At 42.1% G+C, this 16,877-nt stretch overlaps 1 pseudogene; it reads right to left on the minus strand.

The window, feature by feature from the left end:
* Positions 1 to 16,877, minus strand: part of LOC138301708 (STE20-like serine/threonine-protein kinase) — a 207,081-nt pseudogene that overhangs the window by 95,113 nt on the left and 95,091 nt on the right.

A 16,877-nucleotide genomic window follows, 5' to 3' on the forward strand; every position in this document is an offset into this window, starting at 1 on the left:
CCGGAGTCGGATGTCTTCGGCTCTTGGGAGGCCTTTTTCGGTGCCAATGGTTGGTCACCGTGTTTTCGGGTTAAGCCATGGCCTGTTGGCGGTGACATCCCCTTGGCCTTTATGATTTTGGAGTGAGTCTTGGCCGGGGCAGTTTTACTCACAGTTTTTTCTTGTGCCGTCGGTAGCTCACTTTCGGAGTCGTCCGAGTCCGATTCTTGTGTGGAGACTCTCTCCTCCTCCTCGACGTCGATCTGTTCGGCCGGTGTCGACGCCATCTGAAGTCTTCTAGCTCTTCGATCGCGTAGGGTCTTTTTCGATCGAAAAGCCTGGCAGGCCTCTCAGGTATCCTCCCTGTGTTCCGGTGATAGACACAGGTTACAGACCAAGTGTTGGTCCGTATATGGATACTTGCTGTGGCAATTCGGGCAGAAGCGGAAGGGGGTCCGGTCCATGAGTTTGGACGGTGGACGCAGTCGGGCCCACCAGGTCCCGCTGAAGAGTGGAGGCCCCCGGCCGCCGGAGCGCTTCTTCAATCGGTGTCGATGTCCTAACACTAAACCGGTACCGAGTGCGAACAATACCGTCGAATTTTCGATGATTAACTAACTTTCCAGATTCGAAATACGGAGCGAAGAGGAACACGTCCGAACCCGATGGCGGAAAGAAAACAATCTAAGATGGAGTTGACGCCCATGCGCAATGGAGCCGAAAGGGAGGAGTCCCTCGGTCTCGTGACTCGAAAAGACTTCTTCGAAGAAAAACAACTTGTAACACTCCGAGCCCAACACTAGATGGCAGGATAATGCACAGCATGTGTATCTGCAGCTACACATGCCATCGAACATATATATATATATATATATATATATATATATATATATATATGGAAAATGTCAGTTACCCAGTGTACATCTGACATGGAGTAGATGCCCATGCGCAATGGAGCCAAAGAGGAGGAGACATTCGATCCCGTGACTCGAAAACACTTCTTCTAAGAAAAACAACTTGTAACACTAGAGCCCAACACTAGATGGCAGACGTATGCATAGCATGTGTATCTGTAGCTACACATGCCATCGAACAAATCTATACACACTCACACACACACACACATATATACATATTTGGCACGTGTTTTCAGGTATCAAGCAGTTCTGGTACATCATAAACCACAAGGCTAACGGCTCAGTGGCTTGTAAATGTCACCAGAATCATGAATGGTAATAAAGGACCACATCACAGATGCAAACCCTGGTGTACCCTTTCTGAGTAGTTAGCTTAAAAAAAACTGTCTTATTGAAAGTGTCTGACTCGGGGCTGGTGGGGAGGCACACATCAACACTAGAAAACTGACTCAGAGGTACCAACAATTACAGAAGGCCCCTAACAAGTGCACAATAACAGTGTCACTTGCTCCCTGCCACAGGAGTCACAACATTGACATAGGGACACTGACATGACAAAAGTAGACTGACACTAGGAGTCTAACAAGGGGACACTAACACAAATGGCTATTGGCTATATGATAATGTCACAGGCAAATTAACCTTAACACTCCGGTATTTGGACAGGAGACACAAAAAAAGAGCACCAATACTGCCATAGGAAAAGTGATTCTGGAGTGCTGACATAGAGCACAGTCACTAATGCTGGGACAGTAGTATGGGGGAGTTTCACTGAGACACTGACACGGGGACTCTAGGGCACAAGGATGTACACATTTGGGCACATTATACCAGTTCACAACATAGGAACTCTGACTGGCAGGACAAGACATTAGTGAACTGACATGTATATACGGACAGGAGCCGGCCAAAGACACTAACATGAAGGCAATGACACTGGGGCACAGATACTAGAAAACTGACACAGAGACACCAACACTGACATGGGGATTTTGACCTGTGACAGTGTAAGTGGAACAATGACCCAGGTCACAAACTTGACACAAAGTCACAGACGTAGAGGCATCAACAATGACTGGGAACAACTGACGTGGGGGCACTATTGACCCCATTGCATGTAACATTGATAGAATAATACAGTCACTGGAACACAGACACAGGATGTGACATGAGAAAGCTGACAGAAGCACAACCATCAATACTAGGACAATGGAAGGGGTAGGGCAGTGATACTGTGAGATTGAAACAGGGATATTAGGATACTCACACTAAAATACTGATGCTGGGATACAACAGAACACTCACTGGAGGGACACAATAATGAGGTACTGATCTGTGGTTCCAGACAAGGGTCACTGGCACTGGTACAGTTACATGAGGACACAGGCACTGACATGGAGACAGTAACGTAGGAATGCAGGCATTGATACTAAAACTGGGCACTGCAACGCTGCAAGGGATTACTGCCACAGTGGCATGACGGAAGCCAACTAGATTCAGTAGTTTTTAATTGGTGTCTGAAAAGGATTGATCGCTGTGGATGCATAAGTTGCATGGTAAACCATTATCTACTTTAGATGTAATCAGTGCTAAAGAGTGCCCCCCCTATTCTAGAGTTTCTGAAACAGCGTGTCTTACCCAGGAAGCCATTTTGTTTCCTAAGAGGGTGAGATGGCCAGAACCAGATGAAAACAGAAGGCATAAGTAGGAACTTTGTTTTACATTGTATATACATTTGTGGGATAAAGATAAGGCCTTGAACGTACACCTTATCTGAACCAGGAGTCAGTGAAGTGTTTTTAGCTTGCATGATAAAGGGGAGGAGAGTTCTTGACGCCCAGGACTAAACAGGCTGCTGTGGTTTGTAAGATCTGGATTTTATGTAACAGGTGTTTTGGTAATCCCACTAACAGTACGCAAAAATCCATCCTTGTGAAAATTAAGATAAGATCATACCTTGCCAGTGTTAGAATGAAAGGAAAGATTTTTAATGATTCCTAAAAGGCAGAAACCTGTGGAACACAGCTTGGTAAAAGGGTGGGAAAAGTTAATGCTGAAACGACAATCATCCCAAAATTACACGCGGAGAGAGGGAGTGACCTGTTTGGAGGCCAACTCTTTTTTATTACCAAGATGACTGATTCAGCCTTGTTGCAATTTAACACAAGGGAGTTCGTGCTCATCTGTTTGGCAATGCCAAGGGGAGGGATCCTAAAATTAAGAGCAGTTTCTTCTGGGTTTTCTTGTAACTTGAGGATAAATTATATCTGATCAGTATAAAGGATTCTATGAGATTAGCCAGAAGAGCCATACACAAGTTAGAGAGTGTGGGGCTTAACACAGTGCCCTGGGGAGCACCAGAAAGAACAAGTAATTGGGTCTAGCCCTGTAAAAAGGACGTAACCAGGCCAAGGTTGCGATTCTGGCTGTCTCAAGTTTGTGGAGTAAAATGGAGTAGGAGATAATATCAAGGCTGCAGATAGATCTAGTAAAATCATAGCCACCACTCCCATTTCCATTTAAGGTGTGTGATGCTTTAGAGGCTTTGGCAAGGACTGCTCTTTGTGAAAACCCCCAGTTGAACTTTGTGCAATAACTTGTAGGATTTCAGGTGACTAATGAGCTAGTTACGGACCTCTATCTCTCAGTCATTTTGGCAAACAAAGGCAGAAGTGAAATTGGCTGATAGTTGTTGAAGATTTCGGGGTCTGAAGAAGGCTTCTTTAGAAGAGGTGAAGCAATTACTACATTCCATTTGACTCGTACTATACCCAAGAGGAACAAACAATTGCAGGTTTGCTTCAGATATGGCAGGACGACAGAGCTAGGTGACTTTCTTAAATTGTTGTAGTGGACGAGCATTCATAAGGAAAGAAGAGACAATTTTGTTAACATTTTTAAATGATTCTGATTCACTAATTGTGTTAACAGTGTCTCAAGGAGCTTTGTGAACAGGGAGGGGTTTTAACCTCAACAGGTTCAGACTCTAGAGCCTTAGGGATGTTCATCATCAGGTCAAGATATTTCTGTGGGAAAAAAAGAAAGATAACGGCTGCATAAAAACTGTGCTAGTGTGGGAGACTTTCTATCTTCTAAAAAGAAAATACCCCTGTGTGGTTTTTAGATTCTAAAATCTATTTTTGAAAGTACTCTGCCTTTGATTTCCTGGTGTGTTTAGATTAGAGATGTAAATGGGCAGGGTGTATTTATTCCAAATATGGTTTGTAGCTTTTTCGCAATAATCTTTCGAGTCTTGTGCAGTCTTTTTTGTGTTTTTAGTTCTTCAGTGTACCAGAGGGCCGAGGGTTTATCATGTCTGGGATTGAATGCTTTAATTGGTACCCTGGTCCAACGAGGATGATCTCCAGGTGTCTACAGAATCAGAGTAGGGTGTGTGTGGGTTGTCCTCCGCCATTTGGACAATGATGTGGGGACACTGATATTTGGAGCTTGTGATTGACACTGAGAGTCACACAACAACTCTTACATTGGAGCATGGGGATAAAAACACACTGTCACTGAGAAGGCCACTGAAAAAGTCACAAGGTCACTGGCACTGGGACATGAGGACATAGAGACATTAATGCATGGAGACAAAGACTAGGTTTGTGATATAAACTTGAAGCCCATGGACACTTGGACCAGGGGCATAAGTACAAACAAATCTATGGTCCCATCTAAGCAATGTGTTTTTTTAACATTCATTAACTCACAACACTTTTTGGAGGACCACAGAGGCTACTGGGTCCAACCGTGGAGGTTTAGGCCTTTTACTCCTGATGTACTGGGGCCCGACTTACTATGGATCCCTCCTTACTGGACCAAGCACCCCTTCTACTCTTGACTCCCAGTTGTAACTGTGGTTTGAGCAGGCAAGCCTCCCTCAGAAGGAGGGGGGAGAGGCAGACATAGATTCATGACTCAAAATGCCAACAGTGGGAACAATAATTTAATGTCCAGCTAAATACTTGCCTTTATAAGAAAAAGTAATATTTTATTTCTATCTCTGCACATGCAAAGAGGTGACATTCAAATGCAACAACACAGTCCCCGTTGAGGTCAGGTGAGTCCTTGTCCCACCCTCTTTCATGTAACATGTTCAGGGTTATTCCATATTCACTGGTGGCTACATCAGGGAATGCAAACTATGAGGCCGTACTCAAGAGTTCCCTTTTGACTTTTCCAGATTTTGGTGGGGGGTGGGGGGGAGGGGAGAGGTTACACCCAAAAGTGCCTCTTAGGTACATCTCGGTATGAGGCCCGGCTCCCTCCTAGGCCCTGCCCCCTCCTCACATGGTGAGCTTTTCGCTCAAGTTGGGAGGTCAGCATATAGGGTTGGCCAGAACCTTTTACTGCACAGTACTGCTCCATCCTATTACTGTATTCTTCCCAGGCACACATGAAACTATTGCAGAGTTACTACTCCTGCATATTACAGCACTCCACACCTACCGGATTTCGGCCAAGTGTGAGTTAAACACACAGCAGCTGAACTTTTAAAAAGGCAAGTGAGCTTGCAGGTCTCACTCCATTGACACAGGGTAAAAAGGTCCTGTTCACTAATACTGATCACTCCACTATATGCTGCTGCCTCGGTGCTTGTGCTGCTCAGCTACTGGTGAAGGCAGTAGTTTTCCAACACTATGAGGGTAGAGCTTTGGGCACCCCTCCCAGTCCAATAAGACCTCAATCCGTGAGGTAGACATATGTCATGGCGCACAAGCATGACTGTGTTTGCTTATGACAACAAATATCAGCATTAATGAACCAGACAACAGTAGAGTTGGTACTCAGGAAAGGGGTACACCTCTCTAATCATGCAGAGGATACTTTAGCACCAAAGGGCATAACATTCGCAACTGCTATTCGTCAGCAATACTTCCCAAGTTTTATTCTTGAGACAATAAAGCAGACTTTCAGCGTCCAAATAAGTTCTTCAGCCCTCCCAGAATTAACCAGAAGTCTGTCTCAGTCAATGTACATTCCTTGAATGTAGATTTACAGTTTACAGCGCTGCAAGCATGTCATATGCGTACTGATGTCACAGTAAAGAAAGGAGCTACAATCAGGCTAAGGCTGTTGCACTTTAGGGAGAACACAGACTCTTCCTTTTTTATTGTTTAAGCCTTCATCATCATTTATATTGCAATGTCTGCCACCTGCCCAGCCAATGCAGAAGCATTCAGCAAAAGAAAGAGACAACAACAGAGTGAGGGTCTGCCCCCAAATTGTATCACTGCCACTCCCTGCTAGCAGTTTAGAATGAAAAATGTATTTCATCTGCAAGATATGTGTGTGTGTGTTTGGGGGGGGAGGGGGCAGGGCGGCAGAGATTCTTAAGAGACTGTCTTAGCATTTTACCGAAAACTCTCCTGCCGAAAACCAAAGGCTGCTGAATTCTGATTCCACTCGTCACTCTCCTACCACTGTACATTTACTGTCATCTGTTTTACTCTTACAGGCTATTTTTCAACCATGCTACACCCTTTTGTCGCTGTTTCCCTAAACATCTTCCAGATTTGATAACTCTCCTTGTTTTTTTAGTATGGATGAAGGTCTGATGGAGAAAACTAAGTCTGGGGCCTCAAAAATAGTGAGGGTGCCTATCACCTCGAATCTTCGACACAATCGAAGCACTGATCCAATGATGTGGAATGATGGATGAGCAGCAGCCTGGTTAGTTCTAGTTCCTTTTGACTAATGGAAGTGGGCACATTGCCAAACTTGCTTGCGGGGTTGTGCCCATGTTCCCCGAACAGCCTATGCTCACCTTGTCTTTCTGTTCTGCTCACGGTTTCACTAAGATCTCTCCTGCAGAAGCCAGACTCAATTAGTACAGTGTGACAGACAGTGGGAACACACTGTTGTATACATCGTCTCTGTACTCTCACATGTGATAATGTGTTTAGAACTACCTTTAAAACTAATTATGTTATTATCAATAATTGTTATTAACATGTGCCTGCAAATGCAGCATTTAACACACATTTCCTGAACGGTGCCTTGATGGAAAATACACAACCCCATGTATGCTTGCATTCATGTTCTATTAAAAAATAGTATTGTCAAAACGTTCTTTGAATGCACCATTTCACACACGTCCTGAAAGGCCCCCTCTATTCCTTTCTCACTTTCTTTAAAAGGCATAATTTTAATTTACTTATCACAAATAGCTATCAAGATAGAATTCTTTAAAAACTACTGCCGATTATATTTAGCTATTTAAAACCTCAGTGTATATATATATATATATATATATATATATATATATATTTTAAAGCTATTGTAGGGGTACCCACTTCTCTGTTCACCTGAAGGCCACTTTTAAGGTATAGTTTTCGTTTGGGGCCAGGGCCCCCAAAACTATTACTTCTGGCTATGGGCCTGTCAGTATCCCGTCTTTGTGCTGCATACTTTATTTTATTTTGTTCGAGTTTCTTCTCTGGGATCCCATGCCATGCCTTATCCCAGGTTTTTTAGGGAAGATTTGGAGAGGTGGAGGGAGAGCTTTTGGAAGTTTTCTTGCATGCCCTTGCTTTTTTCTTAGACTATTTAATTTTCTCACACGAGAGGACTTCTTTTCTGCCTCACCAAGCTGCATTATTTGTTTTACTTAGGTGGATGCATCTCATTTGCACTCGGTTTCTGGATAGAATGTGGAGCAGCTTTTCTCCACAATGATGAGACTGCAGCACCATATTTCCCCTTTATTGACTCGAATATTTAATTGTTCACTTAATTGTGCCAATACGTCGTCGTGGGTCGCAGTAGTGCATTAATACAAATAGAGAACTATTGTTTCAGAAACCCTTTTTCGTATGCAGCCATAGAATAGATGGAATCTACACATTAGTGTTTCAAAAAGAAACCTCAGAATTCAAAAGATACCCAAAATGCCCTTTGTACTCCAAAGGGACAGGTGACAGTTTAGGAGTACATTTTGCCTATCTGGAACATCAACGTAATATGCCAATTCCTATTGTATCTGTTTCTCAGCCAGGGTGCCAGGAGCAGCAAACCTGTCTTTCTCAACCAACAACTGGAAATCAGAAGTGAGGGAATCTTATCTCAAAGGGAAACCCTGGATTTCTCCACAAGGGTAAGATGTGCATTATGAGGCCGTATGATTTACGCGGAAGCATTATTTCTCTACACTCGGTGGAACAATGAATGTTGCTCTATCTTGATATAGCGCAAGGCTAAAGAGGTGAAAGCCAGGGTCGTAGTGAGGTAAAGAAAACAGATTTCCAGCAAGGAATGCACTGAAGGAAATGTGTGCAGAAGGAGAAAGCGTGCAAAAGAAGGCCCCAGCAGGGAAAACATTGGAAGGGGTGTGACCATTGTTCTGGGTCTCTTTTTCCGTTTATACTTCATGAGGCACTTTTTATAGCGTTTAAATGATTGTGACTCACCAAAAGGAAAGAAATGGGGTGCAAACTTTTTACACATGTGTGTGATAAAAGTATGCTCAGTGTTTTCCAACTGTATTGACGGGTGGTAACATTGTTACTGTTCAGCTATGTCCTGGTGGATGTACCTCTGAGCGTTCCCTTTGATTACTCATGCTATTCCTTAGTTGGGTGAAAATGTGCATACCCCTTATTAATATAAAATATTCCATCATGTTTTGTTTTGCTATTCGTGGCACATAGCAAACCCTGCCCCAAACAATCTGATGAAGTCATGTATTAATGAGGGCTATCTATCTACATCCGCCAATAACAATAACTGAAGGTGTTCGGTGTTTCAAATATTTTCTGAGAAATCAGTAACATACATTGTTATGAAGGAAGACATAACAACACAATTTGTCTGAAAGAATGAGAGCCTGGAAAGCTGAAGCAGAGTGATTTCAACTGTCATCAAGTTCGCCATTCTCAGATAATAAAAAGTAATCAGTAGTTAATAACTGAGCTTTTCACCTACAAAATTAAGTGTCAAACTTACCCACTCAAAATAAGTAAATGTAACAAGAAAATAACAGCCATTCTCTTCAACAGGAGTTAACTGCAAGATGAAAATTGAGGGGGGATTTTCTAAGGATAGACAGAGTTGCCTCAAGTCAGGTCAGCAGCACAGTTAAAGGCAAAGTACACAGGGCAGGTTTTACAAAAATACATAGCAAGTTGTTTAGGCGACAAAAAAGCAGACAAAATAGTTCAACCTGCAGAATCGAGTGGCTAGCCAAAGGAGCCTGTCATCGTGCAACTGGGACTCAGTTTGACTGAGGGCAAAGAGAGGGGCTATGTCTAGGAGAAGGGGAAATTTAGAAGGTGGCATATGTGTTGGAGAATATTGACATGCATATCATTTTTCTAATGCTGCATTGTCTTTGCCTCTCACTTACTTAAAAGTAAAATAGGCTTTCTTTTTATAGGTGTGGGAGTCAAATGGTGGCTATGTTTCGTCAAACAGAAATACAAATCTGGACTTTTATAAACCCACTCATATTCTGTCTAGCGGACAATCAGGCACAAGAGGCACGTTCCCACAAATATCCCTCGCTTTGGATGGCCAGCCACCAAATATTCTGTTTCTCACCGAAGAATTGCAACTCAGATTCAGATCTTATGAACAATAAAACACCAAGTATTTGGAGGTGAACATATCAATAAATTATAGCGCAACAAACAAGTTTTGAGGAGAGTCCCGCAGGACGCACACATCACAGAACATGCACATGATTTCCAGCCACATTTCCTCCACCTTCCTCACAATCATACAAAGCACACTGCTCACTCCTCTTTAAGTCCTCTTTTTACAGTAAAGCGTAGAGCATTTACCGCACTACAAAATGGCAGTGTGTGATGGAGGCGGGGCAGCAGCAAAGAATTTTGTAGGGGGTGCATAAAATGGTCTTTAAACAAAAGGAGGGATTAAGGAAAAGTCATGTACCATGCTCGGTCGTCATACAGTGGTATACCTGGATTGCACTGCTGTGAAATCACAGTGGTGTACAGTGCGCTTCCATTTTTTATGGTTGCCACCTGCTGATGATGTTCTCTGTCCAATCTTTCTTATTTTGTTGGTATAGTTGTGCTGTTGTCACAAATTCTATGAATTTATTTATGTGAGATATAGATTGTGCACATCTCTGGTTCCATTGGTTATGGGATCTTCGTTGTATCATTTCTGTATAACTATATCATCATGTGTTTCATTAGCTTACATCTGGAGTTTACCTCATTAAACTGGTGGCAAGGAGATCTTAGTGAGGGTCCCTGTTCGGTCATAGCATACCCCACAGTGGAATGCACATCAGCTGATTGTCTTCCAGGGGTCTAGGCTTATACTAATGTGTCACAAATGTTTCAAAAATCCTTGAAGGGGAAAATAATTCTGAAAAAGACTATAAAGGGGACCATAAGGAGGGCATAGGATTCAGAAAGAACAGTACATAATATAATTGTCATCACCAAGAAAGGGGATAGCTTTTTTGGAGGCCACATCAAGTAAAGAAGCAGATTGTGATGTAAAAGACGAAACAAACTGTCATCAAATAATGGCATTATATGCAGGGGGTGGGGACAGAGTGATCCTGTTGGATTTGCAGAGAACACTGCCAGAGAAGGCTGATTTGAGGACAAGGGTATTTATATAGCCAAAAAAAGAGAATCAGTGAAGATTAGATGTGTGCAATTGTGGATTTAAAAGTTGAGCAAATGTAGGTAGAGAAAGTGTAAACAGTGACAACTGTGTGTGCAGCAGGATTGTACAGTATGACTCAACTTCATGGCAGCACCAGTCATCCTCAATTTGTCGTGGTCCTGAAAGATCATTTCTTTAAGTAGCCAGAATGCAAGATTGTCCAAGAAATATCAGTAGCTGCTGTGATGACATTTGTTACAAAGAAGTGCAGATGGTCTCAAAGGAGACTAAAGAACATCTGGTGGGAAACATATTGTACATGCATTTTCTCCCCTATCTCATCTTAAGACAAGTGGAATATTGAAAACTTTGTCTAGAATGTTCAATGACTGCATTTGTATGGGAAATTAGAGAAGGAGGTAGCTGACAAAGATGTCTGAAAGAGCTTAGTGTTGTCCTATCAACCAATCATCACATGGAACCACAGGACCGGTACCTAGTGAAGGCATTATGGGGAATGCTGTCTTGGGTGAATGTATAGGGCCTGGAAGTTTGACTGGAATGAGTGTATGCTGAGGAGAAAAACAGAACAGTTATATGACGAGAGTAAGAAAAGTGTGGGTGTCAGAAGATCTGTAAAGTATGTATAAGTTAGTGTAGGAGAGAGGGTTTACACAGTAATTACAAAATCAGTAGCTAACTGGAACAGTACATTTATAGACCCAGTCAAGTAAAGGGAGACCTTTGATGGTGTCAAGTTCGCAAAGGGTGGTATTGGCACACAAACAGAGAAGAGGAGAGACTGAGAATGACAGCAAATGAGAGAGAAAAGTAAAAGCAGTGTGGTAAAAAGAGGAAGGAGGGAAAATTGGATGAATATGGAAATACATGTAAGGGGTTGCACAGCTAAGCAGAGACTGAAGATGTAAAATGATTATGATTATCTTTAGATAGTCAGCTTTTCCTTGTGAGGGAGCTGCTTGGAATCTTCCCTATCTGCCCTTTCTTCTTATTTCAAACATTCCTATTAGAAATTCTATGGGCTATATGTATAAGAACTATCAAAGGTTATGTGAAAAGTGGAAGCCTATCTTTAGACCTTTGCTGCATGTTTTTTCTTATAAACACTTATCTTTTCCAGGATCTGGAATTTTCTTTATTAAAATAACTTCTGGTCTGAGTAGCAATGACATTTTAAACTCTCCCGTGATATACAAGACTGCTGAAACACTAAGTTAATTTAGAGTTTTTTTTCAATCATTATTTGATAAGACTATTAATTAAATTATCATTTAGCAAAAGCAACAACACATACATTTCAATTGCTCTAATCAAAGGTAATATTATAAGGATATGAATACAACCAAAACAATGTTTAGTGGAAGAATCCAACAGGTTTGATAGCAATAGGATTGCACTTTAATTCTTACAGAATGCAGCAGAAAAAGAGTCACCTAAACTGACACTGAATGTGAGCCTCATAAATGTGCTTTGATTTATTTAAATACCTCTCATTAGTTGTTGTTTGTTATTTAAGCAGTCCCGCTCAATATTGGCCACCTTGTTCTTTTGCTGATAAATGATCTTCTTTAATGACCCATCCAACTCCTGCTGCTGCTTTTGACAGAATTCTTGCTCCTATTAGGAACACAAATTTTAATTAGTGACACGCACAATGTTACATACTCCGTTTGAAAAATAACTAAATTCATACCTTTCTAGAGAGCTGAGAATTTACAGCGTACGTCCTACCTATTGGAATACTCAAGAAAAAGACTTAATATATCATCTTAACAAATAAAGTTAAGAAAACTACATACCAGTTAAGGATTTTAAATCTAATTTGACCAAAAGCAAACTGCACTGCTCTAGTATACATACGTAAATTGGTTCAGGGCATTCACATTTGTGTAAGCTTATCAACAAAGCATACATGGTTATAAATCCAAAAATAAATGAATGCATATATTCACTACATAAGGAACGATGTTCCAAATTAAACAACTCTGTTAGACCTGGCAGCTTTTGGTGTGTCTCCCCTGTCTTTTTGCCTTCTGACCTCCTGTTTTTATGGTATACTGGACTCTGTTTTTGCTGGTTTATTGTCTCTGCACACTTTACCACTGCTAGTCAGTGCTAAAGTGCAAGTGCTCCCTACGTAAATTGTACTGGTGATTGGTTTATCCATGATTGGTATATCTGGTTTACTGGTATTTCCCTAGTAAAGTACACCATAGGTGCCCAGGGCCTGTAAATTCAAATGCTACTAGTGGACCTGCAGCACTGTGTGCCACCCACAAGTAGCCCTGTAAACATGGCTCAGACCCACCACTGAGTCAGTGTGTACAGGTTTAAACTGCCAGCTCGACTATGCAAGGCCTTAACCTTCTCTTTTTATACATGTAAGGCACCCCTAAGGTAGGCCTTAGGTAGCCCCTTGGGCAGGGTGCAGTGTATGTTAAAGTTGGTACATGTACTGATGGGTTTTACATATCCTAACAGTGAAATACTGCCAAATTTGGCTTTCACTGGTTAAATTGGGTGCTGCCTTTAAATATTCTTGAAGTATAGTTTCCCTTTGAGAGCAGACAGAAATGAGGAGTTTGGGGTCTCTGGACTCACAATTTAAAAATATATCTGTTAGTGAAGTTGGTTTTTAGATTGTGTGTTTGAAAATACCACTTTTAGAGAGTGGTCAATTTCTTGCTTAAACCGTTCTGTGACTCTGCCCGTTTGTGGATTCCCCGTATGGGTCAGTTTGACAGTTGGGCTGCTTGTGCATCTCCTCTAAACAGTGACACAAAGGGAGCTTATTATGATGGGCCATCTGGGCTAGAGTAGAGGGAGGAGTAGTCACTTACACCTGAAAGGGCTGTGCCTACCCTCACACAATGCACTCTCCGACCCCCTAAAGTGTGTCTGGGGCCTGGCCTGGGCAAGACAGGATCCTGAAAACAAGAGAGACTTCTCTTTGGAGTTGGGCAACTTCAGAGGCAGAAAGGGGTATAAGTATTGGACCCAAAACCCCAGACTTTTAGAATCTTTCTGTCAGGAATAAAGCTGTGCGCGGTCCAGGTCCCGCCCAAAACTCCGCTGTGCGTATTTGCGGAGCTTAATGCCCACCACTTGTCATCCCCTCGTGTTCTAAAAGTGGTCATCAGCGTCACCTGCCCTGTGGTAAAGCTCATGTGGCTGCAGGGTCAGGACAATGGTGGACAAGATGCACTTATCAGTGCTATTTTAGGAATGGACTACAATTCCCAGGTTTCTAGAGGTAGCGGCCATCTTGGGGTGTGGCAGGCCTATAAAGCCCAGCCACACCCAAGCACATTGTTCACTATTTTGAAGACTTCGATGCGGTCAGACCTCGTGGGGGTTCCTCTGAAGAAGAGCAGATTTCCTGCATGGCAGATTGACAGTAAATTGGAGTACACAAGATCAACAGGGGGGGAGGGACCGGGAGGTTAAAGGTCCAGTGTAAGATCTCCCATCTACGTCATAAAGCCAATACAGAGTACACTGTTCCTAAGGAAAAAGAAAAAAGTCTAGGCAACCAAGGTGTTCTAGAGCAAAGCCCTCATGCATCACATTGGATGACAGGCAACATCATCGGGAATTGCATCACGCCAGGCCGGCACTGCAATGCCTGACCTGCTCCCAAAACGGGAGTTGTCAGCCGTAATTGTTAGTGTAAAGGCTAATGGAAGAAGCTAACCACCAGACCAAAACAAGGAGAGCAAGGAAAGAAAAATAGGTTAAAATTGGCTAATCACTTCCAAACTCGTAATTTTAATCAGAAAAGGGAAGTGACGACCAAGATTAAAAAATGCAAAAAGAAAGCAAGAATTGAGTGTGATGCTCAACGGCTTTCAAAATAGACTTAGAGGATCCCAAAAAGTGTGGTACCTCTACCAAGAGGTCGACATGTTTCGCGTCTGTTGGTCCAGATGGATCAGATGACGCTTCTTCAGGACCAGAATAACGCTTCTCCAATTCGTATTTAGAAAATAAGTCACTCACATTTGATCATTTGTCCAGTGACATCTAAAAAGGGGGGGCCTAGAAACCAAACACAGACACCAAAGGTGGAGGGTAAAATGTGCATATTAGTTCAAATAAGTGATCATCATAACCAAAACAGAGCAGAGATGCTTACCGACCCCAATTAGGGGGGATGGCTCCTTAGGAAGCGCGAACCCAAGGACTGCTCAGATACTAAGAATATTATGGAAATAGAAAAGGGGGAAAGGGTCAAATACTCTCCAAATATTAAGAGCAAGAATCTGAAATAAATATAGTGGGTCACTACAATTTTGAGGTAACCATATATAAAGAGTAGTAAACAATAATAGGCCTACTCAAGGGGACTAAAGGGAACACTAACCCACAGAAAAAGAAAGGCAAAAGAAAAAGATATATATATGTCAAAAGACATATGGTAAGGCATCTAAAATGGTATGCTCGAAAATCATAGTCCACATATTCATGGTCCTAAAACCCAGAAGTCAAAAACCCTAAGTAGCGAAGACTGCAATCGGTCTTCGAATGCCCGGACGTCGTTAAAAAGGGTTAGGTAAATAATAATTGTAATCGGTAATAGATAACTTTTAAGTAATGTGGCCGGTGCCACAAAGTAAGTCAGCTGTTATTCCAATCTGTACTAAAATAGTAGTAATTAATCAAAATTGTGATACCCAGAAAAGAAAACAACATGCAAAAGCAGAGGGGGCCAACAGTGATCTTAATATGCAAGGAACGCGACGGGCTACTATCATAGGCACAATGTGTTAAATAAGCAGGTAATTACTCACTTTTCCAAGCGTGGTCCTCAGCCGGGGACCTACCCTCCGGAGCGCTACCTGTCAAATGACAGGGAGTGCAACCGGAGTCGGCGCTTTAAACGCGTTATGAACACAGAAGTGGAATCCTTCCGATGTTCGCGTCATCAAAAGAAAAACATGGCCACAAAGGAAGGACCAAAACCTGGTCCAAACGAAAGACTCTAGACATAGAGGAAGGACTCTATGTTAAACATTGGAAGAGAGTCTGCCATAGAGGACAGGCCACAGTCTAGTAGAAATAAAGGAAGGACTCGGGGCTGGAGGGAAACCAGATTGACAAGAAGACCTTGATGAAAACTCTATTAGAGATCCAAATGAAGATAGATGAAAAATGCAAACTAAAGATAGAAAAACGGAAAGGTTACAAATAAGCCACCTTGGAAATAGGAGGGAAACAAATTCTCAGCCACAAGTAATAAGTGGATAGTGCTTGATTAGAATGAATCTCAGGTCACCAGAGACCAGGGTATGTCATCGTTTAAACCCTGTACATGAGTTTTTAGTTTAAACACCCATCTCTGTTCAAGTCTGAAAAAAAAAGTAGGATCCTCAGATCGCACTCTTGGAGCCTCCAAAATACTTCACCACAAATCATCTGGAGTGTGGGAAGTGTCGAGAAAATGAGCACTGAGTTTTGTTGTAATCCTATTGCATCTGATATTACTCCTATGCTCGTTGATGCGTATCTTCACTGGGCGCGATGTCATGCCGATGTATCGCAACTCACAGGGGCAGGTGATCATATAGATACAATTTTTTGTATTGCAATTCGTGTGTCTTCTCAGTTGCCACAGGCCAATCGGTTCTAAGTTCAATGTCGTCTGTTGTTTTGTTAGAGAACACACATTACAGAGGTCACAGGGGTGATGCCCAGTTACAGGGGGAAGATCCCATAGCGTTCTCTGTATTGAAGTGGTCTGTGTGGTTCGAGGGTGAGTGTGGACCACCATATCTTTAATATTGGCTGTACGTTTGAAGGCAAATACAGGTCTCTGTATCTGAGTCCCTCCACTGGTCAAAATTGACCATCTTTTATTAATCAGTTTTTTTTATCAAATTAGACATGGGGGTGTAGGTAGATACACAAGTTAATCTTATTTGAGGGGATTTATCAATGGTTTCTAACAAAGCATCGCAATGGTTATTTCTAGCTCGTTTACATGCTTGATCTATGATTCGTGGAGGATAATGCTGATCAAAAAGTTTGACTTGTAAAATATCAGCCTGGCGATCAAAATCACAGGATGTATTGCAGTTTCTTCTTAATCGCAGGAATTGACCTACTGGTAGATTGTCCCGTACAGATTTCGGATGGTGACTCTCATATAACAAAAGGCTATTACGATCAGTAGGTTTTTGGTAAACAGAAGTGGATATTTTACCATTGTTAATAGTCAACAAGAGGTCCAGAAATGGTAAATGAGTGGAAGAAACTGTTGACGTGAATTTCAAAAAGGGATCAATGGTGTTGATCCAAGATACAAAATTATTAGTGGTCGACAGGGAGCCTTGCCAGATGATCAGGATGTCATCAACATATCGTCGCCACAAT

Source organism: Pleurodeles waltl, chromosome 6 (assembly GCF_031143425.1).
Source record: "Pleurodeles waltl isolate 20211129_DDA chromosome 6, aPleWal1.hap1.20221129, whole genome shotgun sequence".
Lineage (NCBI taxonomy): Eukaryota > Metazoa > Chordata > Amphibia > Caudata > Salamandridae > Pleurodeles > Pleurodeles waltl.